At 54.1% G+C, this 15,322-nt stretch overlaps 20 non-coding genes across 20 annotated transcripts; 12 read left to right on the top strand and 8 right to left on the bottom strand.

The window, feature by feature from the left end:
* Nucleotides 1-93: 93 nt before the first annotated feature.
* On the top strand, nt 94-228 carry LOC149989657 (U4 spliceosomal RNA). Its single transcript, XR_016501930.1, has one exon. It is a non-coding gene; the product is annotated as a U4 spliceosomal RNA (small nuclear RNA).
* Nucleotides 229-686: 458 nt separating this feature from the next.
* On the top strand, nt 687-758 carry TRNAG-UCC (transfer RNA glycine (anticodon UCC)). The gene has a single exon. It is a non-coding gene; the product is annotated as a tRNA-Gly (tRNA).
* Nucleotides 759-1,033: 275 nt separating this feature from the next.
* LOC149989655 (U5 spliceosomal RNA) lies at nt 1,034-1,148 on the bottom strand. Its single transcript, XR_016501909.1, has one exon. It is a non-coding gene; the product is annotated as a U5 spliceosomal RNA (small nuclear RNA).
* A 1,100-nt stretch (nt 1,149-2,248) lies between these two features.
* On the bottom strand, nt 2,249-2,442 carry LOC149989654 (U2 spliceosomal RNA). Its single transcript, XR_016501922.1, has one exon. It is a non-coding gene; the product is annotated as a U2 spliceosomal RNA (small nuclear RNA).
* A 965-nt stretch (nt 2,443-3,407) lies between these two features.
* Nucleotides 3,408-3,567, top strand: LOC149989653 (U1 spliceosomal RNA). The gene has a single exon (XR_016501894.1). It is a non-coding gene; the product is annotated as a U1 spliceosomal RNA (small nuclear RNA).
* Nucleotides 3,568-3,907: 340 nt separating this feature from the next.
* On the top strand, nt 3,908-4,042 carry LOC149989652 (U4 spliceosomal RNA). The gene has a single exon (XR_016501929.1). It is a non-coding gene; the product is annotated as a U4 spliceosomal RNA (small nuclear RNA).
* Nucleotides 4,043-4,500: 458 nt separating this feature from the next.
* TRNAG-UCC (transfer RNA glycine (anticodon UCC)) lies at nt 4,501-4,572 on the top strand. The gene has a single exon. It is a non-coding gene; the product is annotated as a tRNA-Gly (tRNA).
* A 275-nt stretch (nt 4,573-4,847) lies between these two features.
* Nucleotides 4,848-4,962, bottom strand: LOC149989650 (U5 spliceosomal RNA). Its single transcript, XR_016501908.1, has one exon. It is a non-coding gene; the product is annotated as a U5 spliceosomal RNA (small nuclear RNA).
* A 1,097-nt stretch (nt 4,963-6,059) lies between these two features.
* Nucleotides 6,060-6,253, bottom strand: LOC149989649 (U2 spliceosomal RNA). The gene has a single exon (XR_016501921.1). It is a non-coding gene; the product is annotated as a U2 spliceosomal RNA (small nuclear RNA).
* Nucleotides 6,254-7,222: 969 nt separating this feature from the next.
* Nucleotides 7,223-7,382, top strand: LOC149989648 (U1 spliceosomal RNA). The gene has a single exon (XR_016501893.1). It is a non-coding gene; the product is annotated as a U1 spliceosomal RNA (small nuclear RNA).
* A 346-nt stretch (nt 7,383-7,728) lies between these two features.
* Nucleotides 7,729-7,863, top strand: LOC149989647 (U4 spliceosomal RNA). The gene has a single exon (XR_016501928.1). It is a non-coding gene; the product is annotated as a U4 spliceosomal RNA (small nuclear RNA).
* Nucleotides 7,864-8,321: 458 nt separating this feature from the next.
* Nucleotides 8,322-8,393, top strand: TRNAG-UCC (transfer RNA glycine (anticodon UCC)). The gene has a single exon. It is a non-coding gene; the product is annotated as a tRNA-Gly (tRNA).
* Nucleotides 8,394-8,667: 274 nt separating this feature from the next.
* On the bottom strand, nt 8,668-8,782 carry LOC149989645 (U5 spliceosomal RNA). The gene has a single exon (XR_016501907.1). It is a non-coding gene; the product is annotated as a U5 spliceosomal RNA (small nuclear RNA).
* Nucleotides 8,783-9,880: 1,098 nt separating this feature from the next.
* On the bottom strand, nt 9,881-10,074 carry LOC149989644 (U2 spliceosomal RNA). The gene has a single exon (XR_016501919.1). It is a non-coding gene; the product is annotated as a U2 spliceosomal RNA (small nuclear RNA).
* Nucleotides 10,075-11,049: 975 nt separating this feature from the next.
* LOC149989643 (U1 spliceosomal RNA) lies at nt 11,050-11,209 on the top strand. The gene has a single exon (XR_016501899.1). It is a non-coding gene; the product is annotated as a U1 spliceosomal RNA (small nuclear RNA).
* A 338-nt stretch (nt 11,210-11,547) lies between these two features.
* LOC149989642 (U4 spliceosomal RNA) lies at nt 11,548-11,685 on the top strand. The gene has a single exon (XR_016501889.1). It is a non-coding gene; the product is annotated as a U4 spliceosomal RNA (small nuclear RNA).
* Nucleotides 11,686-12,144: 459 nt separating this feature from the next.
* On the top strand, nt 12,145-12,216 carry TRNAG-UCC (transfer RNA glycine (anticodon UCC)). Its single transcript has one exon. It is a non-coding gene; the product is annotated as a tRNA-Gly (tRNA).
* Nucleotides 12,217-12,490: 274 nt separating this feature from the next.
* Nucleotides 12,491-12,605, bottom strand: LOC149989640 (U5 spliceosomal RNA). Its single transcript, XR_016501906.1, has one exon. It is a non-coding gene; the product is annotated as a U5 spliceosomal RNA (small nuclear RNA).
* Nucleotides 12,606-13,704: 1,099 nt separating this feature from the next.
* Nucleotides 13,705-13,898, bottom strand: LOC149989639 (U2 spliceosomal RNA). Its single transcript, XR_016501918.1, has one exon. It is a non-coding gene; the product is annotated as a U2 spliceosomal RNA (small nuclear RNA).
* Nucleotides 13,899-14,869: 971 nt separating this feature from the next.
* Nucleotides 14,870-15,029, top strand: LOC149989638 (U1 spliceosomal RNA). The gene has a single exon (XR_016501931.1). It is a non-coding gene; the product is annotated as a U1 spliceosomal RNA (small nuclear RNA).
* Nucleotides 15,030-15,322: the final 293 nt, after the last annotated feature.

The raw sequence follows: 15,322 nt of genomic DNA, 5'->3' as shown, positions 1-15,322 counted from the left end.
GTGAACGCTCCCGGCAGCTGCTGTGGCCGTGAGCGATGGGAGGAGACGAGCCCCGGGGAGGTACATGGCAGGGGGAGGAGGGAAGGGGACGGCATCTTTGCGCTTGGGGTAATGACGCAGTTCGTGAGGCAAACCCGAGACGCGTCAATTGCTGGTTGAAAACTATTTCCAAACCCCCTGCGGTGTCCGCGAGGGCGCCCCAGAATTTCTGGAAGGTCTGGCGTAGGCCAGGACCTCACAACGCACAAACCCCAAACAAACAGGATGGCTCGGAGTGTGCACAGCCCTGTGTCGCTCTCGCCTCGGATCTGTGGTTGCGCCGGCAGTGGCAGAGCGGCGGTGGGACCGTGGCAGAGCGCACTCCAGGGAGCCTCGGAGTGCAGGTGCCACACAGCTCGGTGCCAGCACGACCGGCGAGTCCGAGGCTGGAGTTCGGCGAGGTGTGCCCGAACGGGGGAGGACTGCGCAAACTCAGCGAGTAAGTGTGCGCACCTCTCTTGGAAGAAAGAGACGCTGAGGCGTCGACTTTTGCGTGGGGAGACGGTGCACGAGATGCCGCCAACGGGAGGGCCCGTCGGGATCAGCAGCCAAGTAGACGACGCCGTGAGCGCGCAGCCGTGCGGGTGGAACCGGGCGTGGGGGTGGTCCGGGTTTGCGGCCGTCGGCGGATGGCGGATGGCGGATGGGCGTTTGTAGTCCAACGGTTAGGATAATTGCCTTCCAAGCAATGGACCCGGGTTCGACTCCCGGCAAACGCACGCACTCAAATCCAAGAAACACACGCACACGCGCGCGCCCCCCTTTTCTCGCGGCATGTTATGTTATTTTTATGCTGACGGATGATGTGTGGCCCGGCGCCAGCCCCTCCGCGGACCGCGAGTCGCTGCTTCTCTCCCACTCTCGGGTGTCTCGGGTGTGGCAGGAGCCACACTTCTCCAACCCACCCACGGAAACAAGCCATGCGGAGGCCCCTGTCCTTGTTCAATCCTGTCCGTAAAATCCAGACAATCCGAATTCGTGCTTCCAGTTGGTGGGCCCCGCGAACGGGGCAGTCCAAAAACTCTCCCTATGCCGGTCGTTGCGCCCAGCGCACGGTATTCTTTAGTAAAAGGCGAAAGAATAGTTCGCTCTGTGCTGAGCGCCCGGCTCCATGCCTCCCCCGTCCACACACCCACGCCCTTCTACGCGTGCCCTGCCCCTCCCTGCACCCAACCGTATGGGTCCGACGCATGCCCTGCCCCTCCTCCGCCCACTAACCCGACGTGCAATCTGCATCCTCCTTCAGATCCACTCAAATCCATGGATCGATGGATGGACACAATTCTAAGAAACAGGCAAGTGAAGAGAGAAGGGGAAATCTCGAATTTTCAAGCTGTGTTCTTTCAAACAAACAGATCATCATCATCATCATCATCATCATCGTCATCAAGACCATGACAACGGCAACAGGCTATGAGAAAAAGAAAACACAATGAAACAAATCAATCGACCAATTCCGAGCATACACTGGTACATAGAAATAAGCAGAGTGACATTTGTGATAAAGAACCAAAACGTGTATTTCGAAAAACACAATAATAACAACATCAACAATAAACAAAATCAGGTTTTCATACATATATATATATATATATAAAAACAAACACAAACACACAGCAAAACATGAAAACAGATCAAAATACCAAAATGTAACCAAATTTGGTTACATTCATATTGCTGGACATTTTGTGTTTATTATTATTCATTCCTTTATTTGTTTCCTCTTACTGCTTCTTCTTTTTCTTCTCCGTCTGTGTTTTGTTTTGATTCTTGGTTTTGTTATGTTTTTGTTTTGATTCGTTGATTCGTTCATCCATCCATTCATTCATTCATGCTTGCATGATGTGTGTTTGTAGAACCCGGGCACGGCGTTAGTGGGGACCCACCTCGTGCTGAACAGCGTCCAGGGCTGTGGGATGGGCTGGCGTGGGTTAGCGGGGCGCGGGGGGAACACAAGGCGACGGGACGACGGAGCCGCGTGTGGCTGACGAGGTGGCCTCCGCGGGGTGGGGAGGCGGCGTCCAGCCCCAACCCCAACTCCAACTCCAGATCGAGCATCACCAGCACGTGCACCAGCGGAGCGTGATGAGGCTGGTTGGCTCTTCCGCCCATCCCCACTGCCGACGTTTGGGGTCCACTCGCGCGCACACTGTTTCCTGTTTCGCTATTTGCATTGTGGTCGGGGGGCCTCCGGGGAACGGAGGGGGAGATGGGCTGCGCCGGCCGAGGAGGTAGTGCAAGACCAAGGCGACGCGCGCCGGCCCGAGCAGCAAGCTGCCGGATGGGCCCGCACCCGAGATAAATTAGATTAATATCGTGAGGCTCGATGAGCCTCGTATCAGATATTAAACTGATAAGAACAGATACTACACTTGATCTTAGCCAAAAGGCCGAGAAAGGTATGCCTCATCCTCCCCGCCCCGCCCCCTTCTACCCCCACCTCCGCCCTCCCTCCTGCACACGCTATGGGGCATTCACCCCCTGCCTCCCTCACCTCCTTGCCCCACCCACCCACCCACTGCCACTTCAACATGTCCACACACTCGCTACACCACCAAATCAAGCCCCCGCCCTCCGAATCACCATCGTCCCCAGGCTCTCTTGCATGTTGCAACCACACAACACCAAAACAACCATGCTGAATACCCTGATCTTCTTCGTTTCAAGACTGTAAAGGGTGGGGGGCTCTACCTGTGCTGCTACTCATGGTCAAACAAAATACCCCAAAAATTATGGGAAACCGTGGCATTTAGTTACCTAGGGAATATTCATGTGAGTGAGTGCGGTAGAGTGTCTATGTATATGTACATGCAAAACGTACACACAAATCAATAGAGAGAAAGAAAAATAAAACATGTGAGATAATGATCGTTTTGTTGATCTTTCACTTTTTTTTTTTTTTTTTTTTTTTTTTTTTTTTTGTTTGTTTGTTTGTTTGTTTGTTTTGTTTGTTTTGTCTATAGGTTTATGTTATGGGTTTCTTTTTTTCTTTTTTAGAAATAGATAAAACTTTTGCAAGTTCAAGGGTGGGTTGTGGGGTGCAGATGTGAAGGCTGCAGCGCAAGAACTGTGGAATAGCATGAGGATTGACATGTTGTAAGATGTAGCGTTGGCATAGGTGGGGGAGGGGAAATGTTTTGAGTCCAGGGGCATGGATGTGTTGGATGGGATGGCATTTGGAATTGATTGATTGATTGATTTGTGACTGTATGTGTGAGTGAGAAATGGAGGATGGAGGCGTGCAGTGGGCGAAGCATGGTGAGGGGCGGAGGGAGCAGGAGAGCGAGGGTGGGTGAGAATGTCCCACAGGGGTTGGAGCGGCGGGGTAAGGGTGGGTGGTAGAAGGGTGCGGAGGAGCGATGCGGAGGGCACTTACCTGGGCGGGGTCGATCCATGATCAGGAAGGTGGATGGCCTAGAGGAGCCCGGCCCATTGCACTGACGGGGCGGGCGGCTCTAGTATCTCTCTACGGAGGGCATACACGTCGTAATTTGTGGCAGTGGGGGCTCGCGTTCGCGCGGCCCCCGCCTAAAGCGGAAACCGAAACCGGAGGACACTAGGTGTGGGTGTGTTTTTAATTTGGCGGTCGTGAGTGTACGGGAAAACCCCCGCATTTTCTGATGGCTGCTGCATACATTCGCTCCGATTGATTGATGAAGTGAGTGAGCGCAACAATGAATCGCGCGCCGCTGACGCTCTGCCACAACAGGAGAGTCCCTCCACGCGCACCTGCGCCTGGACAAGTCACTTGCGCCGCCCACCCGATCGATGGTCAGTGAACGCTCCCGGCAGCTGCTGTGGCCGTGAGCGATGGGAGGAGACGAGCCCCGGGGAGGTACATGGCAGGGGGAGGAGGGAAGGGGACGGCATCTTTGCGCTTGGGGTAATGACGCAGTTCGTGAGGCAAACCCGAGACGCGTCAATTGCTGGTTGAAAACTATTTCCAAACCCCCTGCGGTGTCCGCGAGGGCGCCCCAGAATTTCTGGAAGGTCTGGCGTAGGCCAGGACCTCACAACGCACAAACCCCAAACAAACAGGATGGCTCGGAGTGTGCACAGCCCTGTGTCGCTCTCGCCTCGGATCTGTGGTTGCGCCGGCAGTGGCAGAGCGGCGGTGGGACCGTGGCAGAGCGCACTCCAGGGAGCCTCGGAGTGCAGGTGCCACACAGCTCGGTGCCAGCACGACCGGCGAGTCCGAGGCTGGAGTTCGGCGAGGTGTGCCCGAACGGGGGAGGACTGCGCAAACTCAGCGAGTAAGTGTGCGCACCTCTCTTGGAAGAAAGAGACGCTGAGGCGTCGACTTTTGCGTGGGGAGACGGTGCACGAGATGCCGCCAACGGGAGGGCCCGTCGGGATCAGCAGCCAAGTAGACGACGCCGTGAGCGCGCAGCCGTGCGGGTGGAACCGGGCGTGGGGGTGGTCCGGGTTTGCGGCCGTCGGCGGATGGCGGATGGCGGATGGGCGTTTGTAGTCCAACGGTTAGGATAATTGCCTTCCAAGCAATGGACCCGGGTTCGACTCCCGGCAAACGCACGCACTCAAATCCAAGAAACACACGCACACGCGCGCGCCCCCCTTTTCTCGCGGCATGTTATGTTATTTTTATGCTGACGGATGATGTGTGGCCCGGCGCCAGCCCCTCCGCGGACCGCGAGTCGCTGCTTCTCTCCCACTCTCGGGTGTCTCGGGTGTGGCAGGAGCCACACTTCTCCAACCCACCCACGGAAACAAGCCATGCGGAGGCCCCTGTCCTTGTTCAATCCTGTCCGTAAAATCCAGACAATCCGAATTCGTGCTTCCAGTTGGTGGGCCCCGCGAACGGGGCAGTCCAAAAACTCTCCCTATGCCGGTCGTTGCGCCCAGCGCACGGTATTCTTTAGTAAAAGGCGAAAGAATAGTTCGCTCTGTGCTGAGCGCCCGGCTCCATGCCTCCCCCGTCCACACACCCACGCCCTTCTACGCGTGCCCTGCCCCTCCCTGCACCCAACCGTATGGGTCCGACGCATGCCCTGCCCCTCCTCCGCCCACTAACCCGACGTGCAATCTGCATCCTCCTTCAGATCCACTCAAATCCATGGATCGATGGATGGACACAATTCTAAGAAACAGGCAAGTGAAGAGAGAAGGGGAAATCTCGAATTTTCAAGCTGTGTTCTTTCAAACAAACAGATCATCATCATCATCATCATCATCATCGTCATCAAGACCATGACAACGGCAACAGGCTATGAGAAAAAGAAAACACAATGAAACAAATCAATCGACCAATTCCGAGCATACACTGGTACATAGAAATAAGCAGAGTGACATTTGTGATAAAGAACCAAAACGTGTATTTCGAAAAACACAATAATAACAACATCAACAATAAACAAAATCAGGTTTTCATACATATATATATATATATATAAAAACAAACACAAACACACAGCAAAACATGAAAACAGATCAAAATACCAAAATGTAACCAAATTTGGTTACATTCATATTGCTGGACATTTTGTGTTTATTATTATTCATTCCTTTATTTGTTTCCTCTTACTGCTTCTTCTTTTTCTTCTCCGTCTGTGTTTTGTTTTGATTCTTGGTTTTGTTATGTTTTTGTTTTGATTCGTTGATTCGTTCATCCATCCATTCATTCATTCATGCTTGCATGATGTGTGTTTGTAGAACCCGGGCACGGCGTTAGTGGGGACCCACCTCGTGCTGAACAGCGTCCAGGGCTGTGGGATGGGCTGGCGTGGGTTAGCGGGGCGCGGGGGGAACACAAGGCGACGGGACGACGGAGCCGCGTGTGGCTGACGAGGTGGCCTCCGCGGGGTGGGGAGGCGGCGTCCAGCCCCAACCCCAACTCCAACTCCAGATCGAGCATCACCAGCACGTGCACCAGCGGAGCGTGATGAGGCTGGTTGGCTCTTCCGCCCATCCCCACTGCCGACGTTTGGGGTCCACTCGCGCGCACACTGTTTCCTGTTTCGCTATTTGCATTGTGGTCGGGGGCCTCCGGGAACGGAGGGGAGATGGGCTGCGCCGGCCGAGGAGGTAGTGCAAGACCAAGGCGACGCGCGCCGGCCCGAGCAGCAAGCTGCCGGATGGGCCCGCACCCGAGATAAATTAGATTAATATCGTGAGGCTCGATGAGCCTCGTATCAGATATTAAACTGATAAGAACAGATACTACACTTGATCTTAGCCAAAAGGCCGAGAAAGGTATGCCTCATCCTCCCCGCCCCCCCCCCTTCTACCCCCACCTCCGCCCTCCCTCCTGCACACGCTATGGGGCATTCACCCCCTGCCTCCCTCACCTCCTTGCCCCACCCACCCACCCACTGCCACTTCAACATGTCCACACACTCGCTACACCACCAAATCAAGCCCCCGCCCTCCGAATCACCATCGTCCCCAGGCTCTCTTGCATGTTGCAACCACACAACACCAAAACAACCATGCTGAATACCCTGATCTTCTTCGTTTCAAGACTGTAAAGGGTGGGGGGCTCTACCTGTGCTGCTACTCATGGTCAAACAAAATACCCCAAAAATTATGGGAAACCGTGGCATTTAGTTACCTAGGGAATATTCATGTGAGTGAGTGCGGTAGAGTGTCTATGTATATGTACATGCAAAACGTACACACAAATCAATAGAGAGAAAGAAAAATAAAACATGTGAGATAATGATCGTTTTGTTGATCTTTCACTTTTTTTTTTTTTTTTTTTTTTTTTTTTTTTTTTGTTTGTTTGTTTGTTTGTTTGTTTGTTTGTTTTGTCTATAGGTTTATGTTATGGGTTTCTTTTTTCTTTTTTTAGAAATAGATAAAACTTTTGCAAGTTCAAGGGTGGGTTGTGGGGTGCAGATGTGAAGGCTGCAGCGCAAGAACTGTGGAATAGCATGAGGATTGACATGTTGTAAGATGTAGCGTTGGCATAGGTGGGGGGGGAGGGGGAAATGTTTTGAGTCCAGGGGCATGGATGTGTTGGATGGGATGGCATTTGGAATTGATTGATTGATTGATTTGTGACTGTATGTGTGAGTGAGAAATGGAGGATGGAGGCGTGCAGTGGGCGAAGCATGGTGAGGGGCGGAGGGAGCAGGAGAGCGAGGGTGGGTGAGAATGTCCCACAGGGGTTGGAGCGGCGGGGTAAGGGTGGGTGGTAGAAGGGTGCGGAGGAGCGATGCGGAGGGCACTTACCTGGGCGGGGTCGATCCATGATCAGGAAGGTGGATGGCCTAGAGGAGCCCGGCCCATTGCACTGACGGGGCGGGCGGCTCTAGTATCTCTCTACGGAGGGCATACACGTCGTAATTTGTGGCAGTGGGGGCTCGCGTTCGCGCGGCCCCCGCCTAAAGCGGAAACCGAAACCGGAGGACACTAGGTGTGGGTGTGTTTTTAATTTGGCGGTCGTGAGTGTACGGGAAAACCCCCGCATTTTCTGATGGCTGCTGCATACATTCGCTCCGATTGATTGATGAAGTGAGTGAGCGCAACAATGAATCGCGCGCCGCTGACGCTCTGCCACAACAGGGAGAGTCCCTCCACGCGCACCTGCGCCTGGACAAGTCACTTGCGCCGCCCACCCGATCGATGGTCCAGTGAACGCTCCCGGCAGCTGCTGTGGCCGTGAGCGATGGGAGGAGACGAGCCCCCGGGGGAGGTACATGGCAGGGGGGAGGAGGGAAGGGGGACGGCATCTTTGCGCTTGGGGTAATGACGCAGTTCGTGAGGCAAACCCGAGACGCGTCAATTGCTGGTTGAAAACTATTTCCAAACCCCCTGCGGTGTCCGCGAGGGCGCCCCAGAATTTCTGGAAGGTCTGGCGTAGGCCAGGACCTCACAACGCACAAACCCCAAACAAACAGGATGGCTCGGAGTGTGCACAGCCCTGTGTCGCTCTCGCCTCGGATCTGTGGTTGCGCCGGCAGTGGCAGAGCGGCGGTGGGACCGTGGCAGAGCGCACTCCAGGGAGCCTCGGAGTGCAGGTGCCACACAGCTCGGTGCCAGCACGACCGGCGAGTCCGAGGCTGGAGTTCGGCGAGGTGTGCCCGAACGGGGGAGGACTGCGCAAACTCAGCGAGTAAGTGTGCGCACCTCTCTTGGAAGAAAGAGACGCTGAGGCGTCGACTTTTGCGTGGGGAGACGGTGCACGAGATGCCGCCAACGGGAGGGCCCGTCGGGATCAGCAGCCAAGTAGACGACGCCGTGAGCGCGCAGCCGTGCGGGTGGAACCGGGCGTGGGGGTGGTCCGGGTTTGCGGCCGTCGGCGGATGGCGGATGGCGGATGGGCGTTTGTAGTCCAACGGTTAGGATAATTGCCTTCCAAGCAATGGACCCGGGTTCGACTCCCGGCAAACGCACGCACTCAAATCCAAGAAACACACGCACACGCGCGCGCCCCCCTTTTCTCGCGGCATGTTATGTTATTTTTATGCTGACGGATGATGTGTGGCCCGGCGCCAGCCCCTCCGCGGACCGCGAGTCGCTGCTTCTCTCCCACTCTCGGTGTCTCGGGTGTGGCAGGAGCCACACTTCTCCAACCCACCCACGGAAACAAGCCATGCGGAGGCCCCTGTCCTTGTTCAATCCTGTCCGTAAAATCCAGACAATCCGAATTCGTGCTTCCAGTTGGTGGGCCCCGCGAACGGGGCAGTCCAAAAACTCTCCCTATGCCGGTCGTTGCGCCCAGCGCACGGTATTCTTTAGTAAAAGGCGAAAGAATAGTTCGCTCTGTGCTGAGCGCCCGGCTCCATGCCTCCCCCGTCCACACACCCACGCCCTTCTACGCGTGCCCTGCCCCTCCCTGCACCCAACCGTATGGGTCCGACGCATGCCCTGCCCCTCCTCCGCCCACTAACCCGACGTGCAATCTGCATCCTCCTTCAGATCCACTCAAATCCATGGATCGATGGATGGACACAATTCTAAGAAACAGGCAAGTGAAGAGAGAAGGGGAAATCTCGAATTTTCAAGCTGTGTTCTTTCAAACAAACAGATCATCATCATCATCATCATCATCATCGTCATCAAGACCATGACAACGGCAACAGGCTATGAGAAAAAGAAAACACAATGAAACAAATCAATCGACCAATTCCGAGCATACACTGGTACATAGAAATAAGCAGAGTGACATTTGTGATAAAGAACCAAAACGTGTATTTCGAAAAACACAATAATAACAACATCAACAATAAACAAAATCAGGTTTTCATACATATATATATATATATATAAAAACAAACACAAACACACAGCAAAACATGAAAACAGATCAAAATACCAAAATGTAACCAAATTTGGTTACATTCATATTGCTGGACATTTTGTGTTTATTATTATTCATTCCTTTATTTGTTTCCTCTTACTGCTTCTTCTTTTTCTTCTCCGTCTGTGTTTTGTTTTGATTCTTGGTTTTGTTATGTTTTTGTTTTGATTCGTTGATTCGTTCATCCATCCATTCATTCATTCATGCTTGCATGATGTGTGTTTGTAGAACCCGGGCACGGCGTTAGTGGGGACCCACCTCGTGCTGAACAGCGTCCAGGGCTGTGGGATGGGCTGGCGTGGGTTAGCGGGGCGCGGGGGGAACACAAGGCGACGGGACGACGGAGCCGCGTGTGGCTGACGAGGTGGCCTCCGCGGGGTGGGGAGGCGGCGTCCAGCCCCAACCCCAACTCCAACTCCAGATCGAGCATCACCAGCACGTGCACCAGCGGAGCGTGATGAGGCTGGTTGGCTCTTCCGCCCATCCCCACTGCCGACGTTTGGGGTCCACTCGCGCGCACACTGTTTCCTGTTTCGCTATTTGCATTGTGGTCGGGGGGCCTCCGGGAACGGAGGGGAGATGGGCTGCGCCGGCCGAGGAGGTAGTGCAAGACCAAGGCGACGCGCGCCGGCCCGAGCAGCAAGCTGCCGGATGGGCCCGCACCCGAGATAAATTAGATTAATATCGTGAGGCTCGATGAGCCTCGTATCAGATATTAAACTGATAAGAACAGATACTACACTTGATCTTAGCCAAAAGGCCGAGAAAGGTATGCCTCATCCTCCCCCCCCCCCCCCCTTCTACCCCCACCTCCGCCCTCCCTCCTGCACACGCTATGGGGCATTCACCCCCTGCCTCCCTCACCTCCTTGCCCCACCCACCCACCCACTGCCACTTCAACATGTCCACACACTCGCTACACCACCAAATCAAGCCCCCGCCCTCCGAATCACCATCGTCCCCAGGCTCTCTTGCATGTTGCAACCACACAACACCAAAACAACCATGCTGAATACCCTGATCTTCTTCGTTTCAAGACTGTAAAGGGTGGGGGGCTCTACCTGTGCTGCTACTCATGGTCAAACAAAATACCCCAAAAATTATGGGAAACCGTGGCATTTAGTTACCTAGGGAATATTCATGTGAGTGAGTGCGGTAGAGTGTCTATGTATATGTACATGCAAAACGTACACACAAATCAATAGAGAGAAAGAAAAATAAAACATGTGAGATAATGATCGTTTTGTTGATCTTTCACTTTTTTTTTTTTTTTTTTTTGTTTGTTTGTTTGTTTGTTTGTTTGTTTGTTTGTTTGTTTGTTTGTTTGTTTGTTTTGTCTATAGGTTTATGTTATGGGTTTCTTTTTTTCTTTTTTAGAAATAGATAAAACTTTTGCAAGTTCAAGGGTGGGTTGTGGGGTGCAGATGTGAAGGCTGCAGCGCAAGAACTGTGGAATAGCATGAGGATTGACATGTTGTAAGATGTAGCGTTGGCATAGGTGGGGGAGGGGAAATGTTTTGAGTCCAGGGGCATGGATGTGTTGGATGGGATGGCATTTGGAATTGATTGATTGATTGATTTGTGACTGTATGTGTGAGTGAGAAATGGAGGATGGAGGCGTGCAGTGGGCGAAGCATGGTGAGGGGCGGAGGGAGCAGGAGAGCGAGGGTGGGTGAGAATGTCCCACAGGGGTTGGAGCGGCGGGGTAAGGGTGGGTGGTAGAAGGGTGCGGAGGAGCGATGCGGAGGGCACTTACCTGGGCGGGGTCGATCCATGATCAGGAAGGTGGATGGCCTAGAGGAGCCCGGCCCATTGCACTGACGGGGCGGGCGGCTCTAGTATCTCTCTACGGAGGGCATACACGTCGTAATTTGTGGCAGTGGGGGCTCGCGTTCGCGCGGCCCCGCCTAAAGCGGAAACCGAAACCGGAGGACACTAGGTGTGGGTGTGTTTTTAATTTGGCGGTCGTGAGTGTACGGGAAAACCCCGCATTTTCTGATGGCTGCTGCATACATTCGCTCCGATTGATTGATGAAGTGAGTGAGCGCAACAATGAATCGCGCGCCGCTGACGCTCTGCCACAACAGGAGAGTCCCTCCACGCGCACCTGCGCCTGGACAAGTCACTTGCGCCGCCCACCCGATCGATGGTCAGTGAACGCTCCCGGCAGCTGCTGTGGCCGTGAGCGATGGGAGGAGACGAGCCCCGGGGAGGTACATGGCAGGGGGAGGAGGGAAGGGGACGGCATCTTTGCGCTTGGGGTAATGACGCAGTTCGTGAGGCAAACCCGAGACGCGTCAATTGCTGGTTGAAAACTATTTCCAAACCCCCCCTGCGGTGTCCGCGAGGGCGCCCCCAGAATTTCTGGAAGGTCTGGCGTAGGCCAGGACCTCACAACGCACAAACCCCAAACAAACAGGATGGCTCGGAGTGTGCACAGCCCTGTGTCGCTCTCGCCTCGGATCTGTGGTTGCGCCGGCAGTGGCAGAGCGGCGGTGGGACCGTGGCAGAGCGCACTCCAGGGGAGCCTCGGAGTGCAGGTGCCACACAGCTCGGTGCCAGCACGACCGGCGAGTCCGAGGCTGGAGTTCGGCGAGGTGTGCCCGAACGGGGGAGGACTGCGCAAACTCAGCGAGTAAGTGTGCGCACCTCTCTTGGAAGAAAGAGACGCTGAGGCGTCGACTTTTGCGTGGGGAGACGGTGCACGAGATGCCGCCAACGGGAGGGCCCGTCGGGATCAGCAGCCAAGTAGACGACGCCGTGAGCGCGCAGCCGTGCGGGTGGAACCGGGCGTGGGGGTGGTCCGGGTTTGCGGCCGTCGGCGGATGGCGGATGGCGGATGGGCGTTTGTAGTCCAACGGTTAGGATAATTGCCTTCCAAGCAATGGACCCGGGTTCGACTCCCGGCAAACGCACGCACTCAAATCCAAGAAACACACGCACACGCGCGCGCCCCCCTTTTCTCGCGGCATGTTATGTTATTTTTATGCTGACGGATGATGTGTGGCCCGGCGCCAGCCCCTCCGCGGACCGCGAGTCGCTGCTTCTCTCCCACTCTCGGTGTCTCGGGTGTGGCAGGAGCCACACTTCTCCAACCCACCCACGGAAACAAGCCATGCGGAGGCCCCTGTCCTTGTTCAATCCTGTCCGTAAAATCCAGACAATCCGAATTCGTGCTTCCAGTTGGTGGGCCCCGCGAACGGGGCAGTCCAAAAACTCTCCCTATGCCGGTCGTTGCGCCCAGCGCACGGTATTCTTTAGTAAAAGGCGAAAGAATAGTTCGCTCTGTGCTGAGCGCCCGGCTCCATGCCTCCCCCGTCCACACACCCACGCCCTTCTACGCGTGCCCTGCCCCTCCCTGCACCCAACCGTATGGGTCCGACGCATGCCCTGCCCCTCCTCCGCCCACTAACCCGACGTGCAATCTGCATCCTCCTTCAGATCCACTCAAATCCATGGATCGATGGATGGACACAATTCTAAGAAACAGGCAAGTGAAGAGAGAAGGGGAAATCTCGAATTTTCAAGCTGTGTTCTTTCAAACAAACAGATCATCATCATCATCATCATCATCATCGTCATCAAGACCATGACAACGGCAACAGGCTATGAGAAAAAGAAAACACAATGAAACAAATCAATCGACCAATTCCGAGCATACACTGGTACATAGAAATAAGCAGAGTGACATTTGTGATAAAGAACCAAAACGTGTATTTCGAAAAACACAATAATAACAACATCAACAATAAACAAAATCAGGTTTTCATACATATATATATATATATATAAAAACAAACACAAACACACAGCAAAACATGAAAACAGATCAAAATACCAAAATGTAACCAAATTTGGTTACATTCATATTGCTGGACATTTTGTGTTTATTATTATTCATTCCTTTATTTGTTTCCTCTTACTGCTTCTTCTTTTTCTTCTCCGTCTGTGTTTTGTTTTGATTCTTGGTTTTGTTATGTTTTTGTTTTGATTCGTTGATTCGTTCATCCATCCATTCATTCATTCATGCTTGCATGATGTGTGTTTGTAGAACCCGGGCACGGCGTTAGTGGGGACCCACCTCGTGCTGAACAGCGTCCAGGGCTGTGGGATGGGCTGGCGTGGGTTAGCGGGGCGCGGGGGGAACACAAGGCGACGGGACGACGGAGCCGCGTGTGGCTGACGAGGTGGCCTCCGCGGGGTGGGGAGGCGGCGTCCAGCCCCAACCCCAACTCCAACTCCAGATCGAGCATCACCAGCACGTGCACCAGCGGAGCGTGATGAGGCTGGTTGGCTCTTCCGCCCATCCCCACTGCCGACGTTTGGGGTCCACTCGCGCGCACACTGTTTCCTGTTTCGCTATTTGCATTGTGGTCGGGGGGCCTCCGGGGAACGGAGGGGAGATGGGCTGCGCCGGCCGAGGAGGTAGTGCAAGACCAAGGCGACGCGCGCCGGCCCGAGCAGCAAGCTGCCGGATGGGCCCGCACCCGAGATAAATTAGATTAATATCGTGAGGCTCGATGAGCCTCGTATCAGATATTAAACTGATAAGAACAGATACTACACTTGATCTTAGCCAAAAGGCCGAGAAAGGTATGCCTCATCCTCCCCCCCCCCCCCCCTTCTACCCCCACCTCCGCCCTCCCTCCTGCACACGCTATGGGGCATTCACCCCCTGCCTCCCTCACCTCCTTGCCCCACCCACCCACCCACTGCCACTTCAACATGTCCACACACTCGCTACACCACCAAATCAAGCCCCCGCCCTCCGAATCACCATCGTCCCCAGGCTCTCTTGCATGTTGCAACCACACAACACCAAAACAACCATGCTGAATACCCTGATCTTCTTCGTTTCAAGACTGTAAAGGGTGGGGGGCTCTACCTGTGCTGCTACTCATGGTCAAACAAAATACCCCAAAAATTATGGGAAACCGTGGCATTTAGTTACCTAGGGAATATTCATGTGAGTGAGTGCGGTAGAGTGTCTATGTATATGTACATGCAAAACGTACACACAAATCAATAGAGAGAAAGAAAAATAAAACATGTGAGATAATGATCGTTTTGTTGATCTTTCACTTTTTTTTTTTTTTTTTTTTTGTTTGTTTGTTTGTTTGTTTGTTTGTTTGTTTGTTTGTTGTTTGTTTTGTCTATAGGTTTATGTTATGGGTTTCTTTTTTCTTTTTTTAGAAATAGATAAAACTTTTGCAAGTTCAAGGGTGGGTTGTGGGGTGCAGATGTGAAGGCTGCAGCGCAAGAACTGTGGAATAGCATGAGGATTGACATGTTGTAAGATGTAGCGTTGGCATAGGTGGGGGGGGAGGGGGAAATGTTTTGAGTCCAGGGGCATGGATGTGTTGGATGGGATGGCATTTGGAATTGATTGATTGATTGATTTGTGACTGTATGTGTGAGTGAGAAATGGAGGATGGAGGCGTGCAGTGGGCGAAGCATGGTGAGGGGCGGAGGGAGCAGGAGAGCGAGGGTGGGTGAGAATGTCCCACAGGGGTTGGAGCGGCGGGGTAAGGGTGGGTGGTAGAAGGGTGCGGAGGAGCGATGCGGAGGGCACTTACCTGGGCGGGGTCGATCCATGATCAGGAAGGTGGATGGCCTAGAGGAGCCCGGCCCATTGCACTGACGGGGCGGGCGGCTCTAGTATCTCTCTACGGAGGGCATACACGTCGTAATTTGTGGCAGTGGGGGCTCGCGTTCGCGCGGCCCCCGCCTAAAGCGGAAACCGAAACCGGAGGACACTAGGTGTGGGTGTGTTTTTAATTTGGCGGTCGTGAGTGTACGGGAAAACCCCCGCATTTTCTGATGGCTGCTGCATACATTCGCTCCGATTGATTGATGAAGTGAGTGAGCGCAACAATGAATCGCGCGCCGCTGACGCTCTGCCACAACAGGGAGAGTCCCTCCACGCGCACCTGCGCCTGGACAAGTCACTTGCGCCGCCCACCCGATCGATGGTCCAGTGAACGCTCCCGGCAGCTGCTGTGGCCGTGAGCGATGGGAGGA

The sequence above is a fragment of the Physcomitrium patens genome, chromosome 2 (assembly GCF_059467195.1).
Source record: "Physcomitrium patens ecotype Gransden chromosome 2, ASM5946719v1, whole genome shotgun sequence".
NCBI classification, from domain to species: Eukaryota; Viridiplantae; Streptophyta; class Bryopsida; order Funariales; family Funariaceae; genus Physcomitrium; species Physcomitrium patens.
This window is presented reverse-complemented; position numbering and strand designations above follow the sequence as displayed.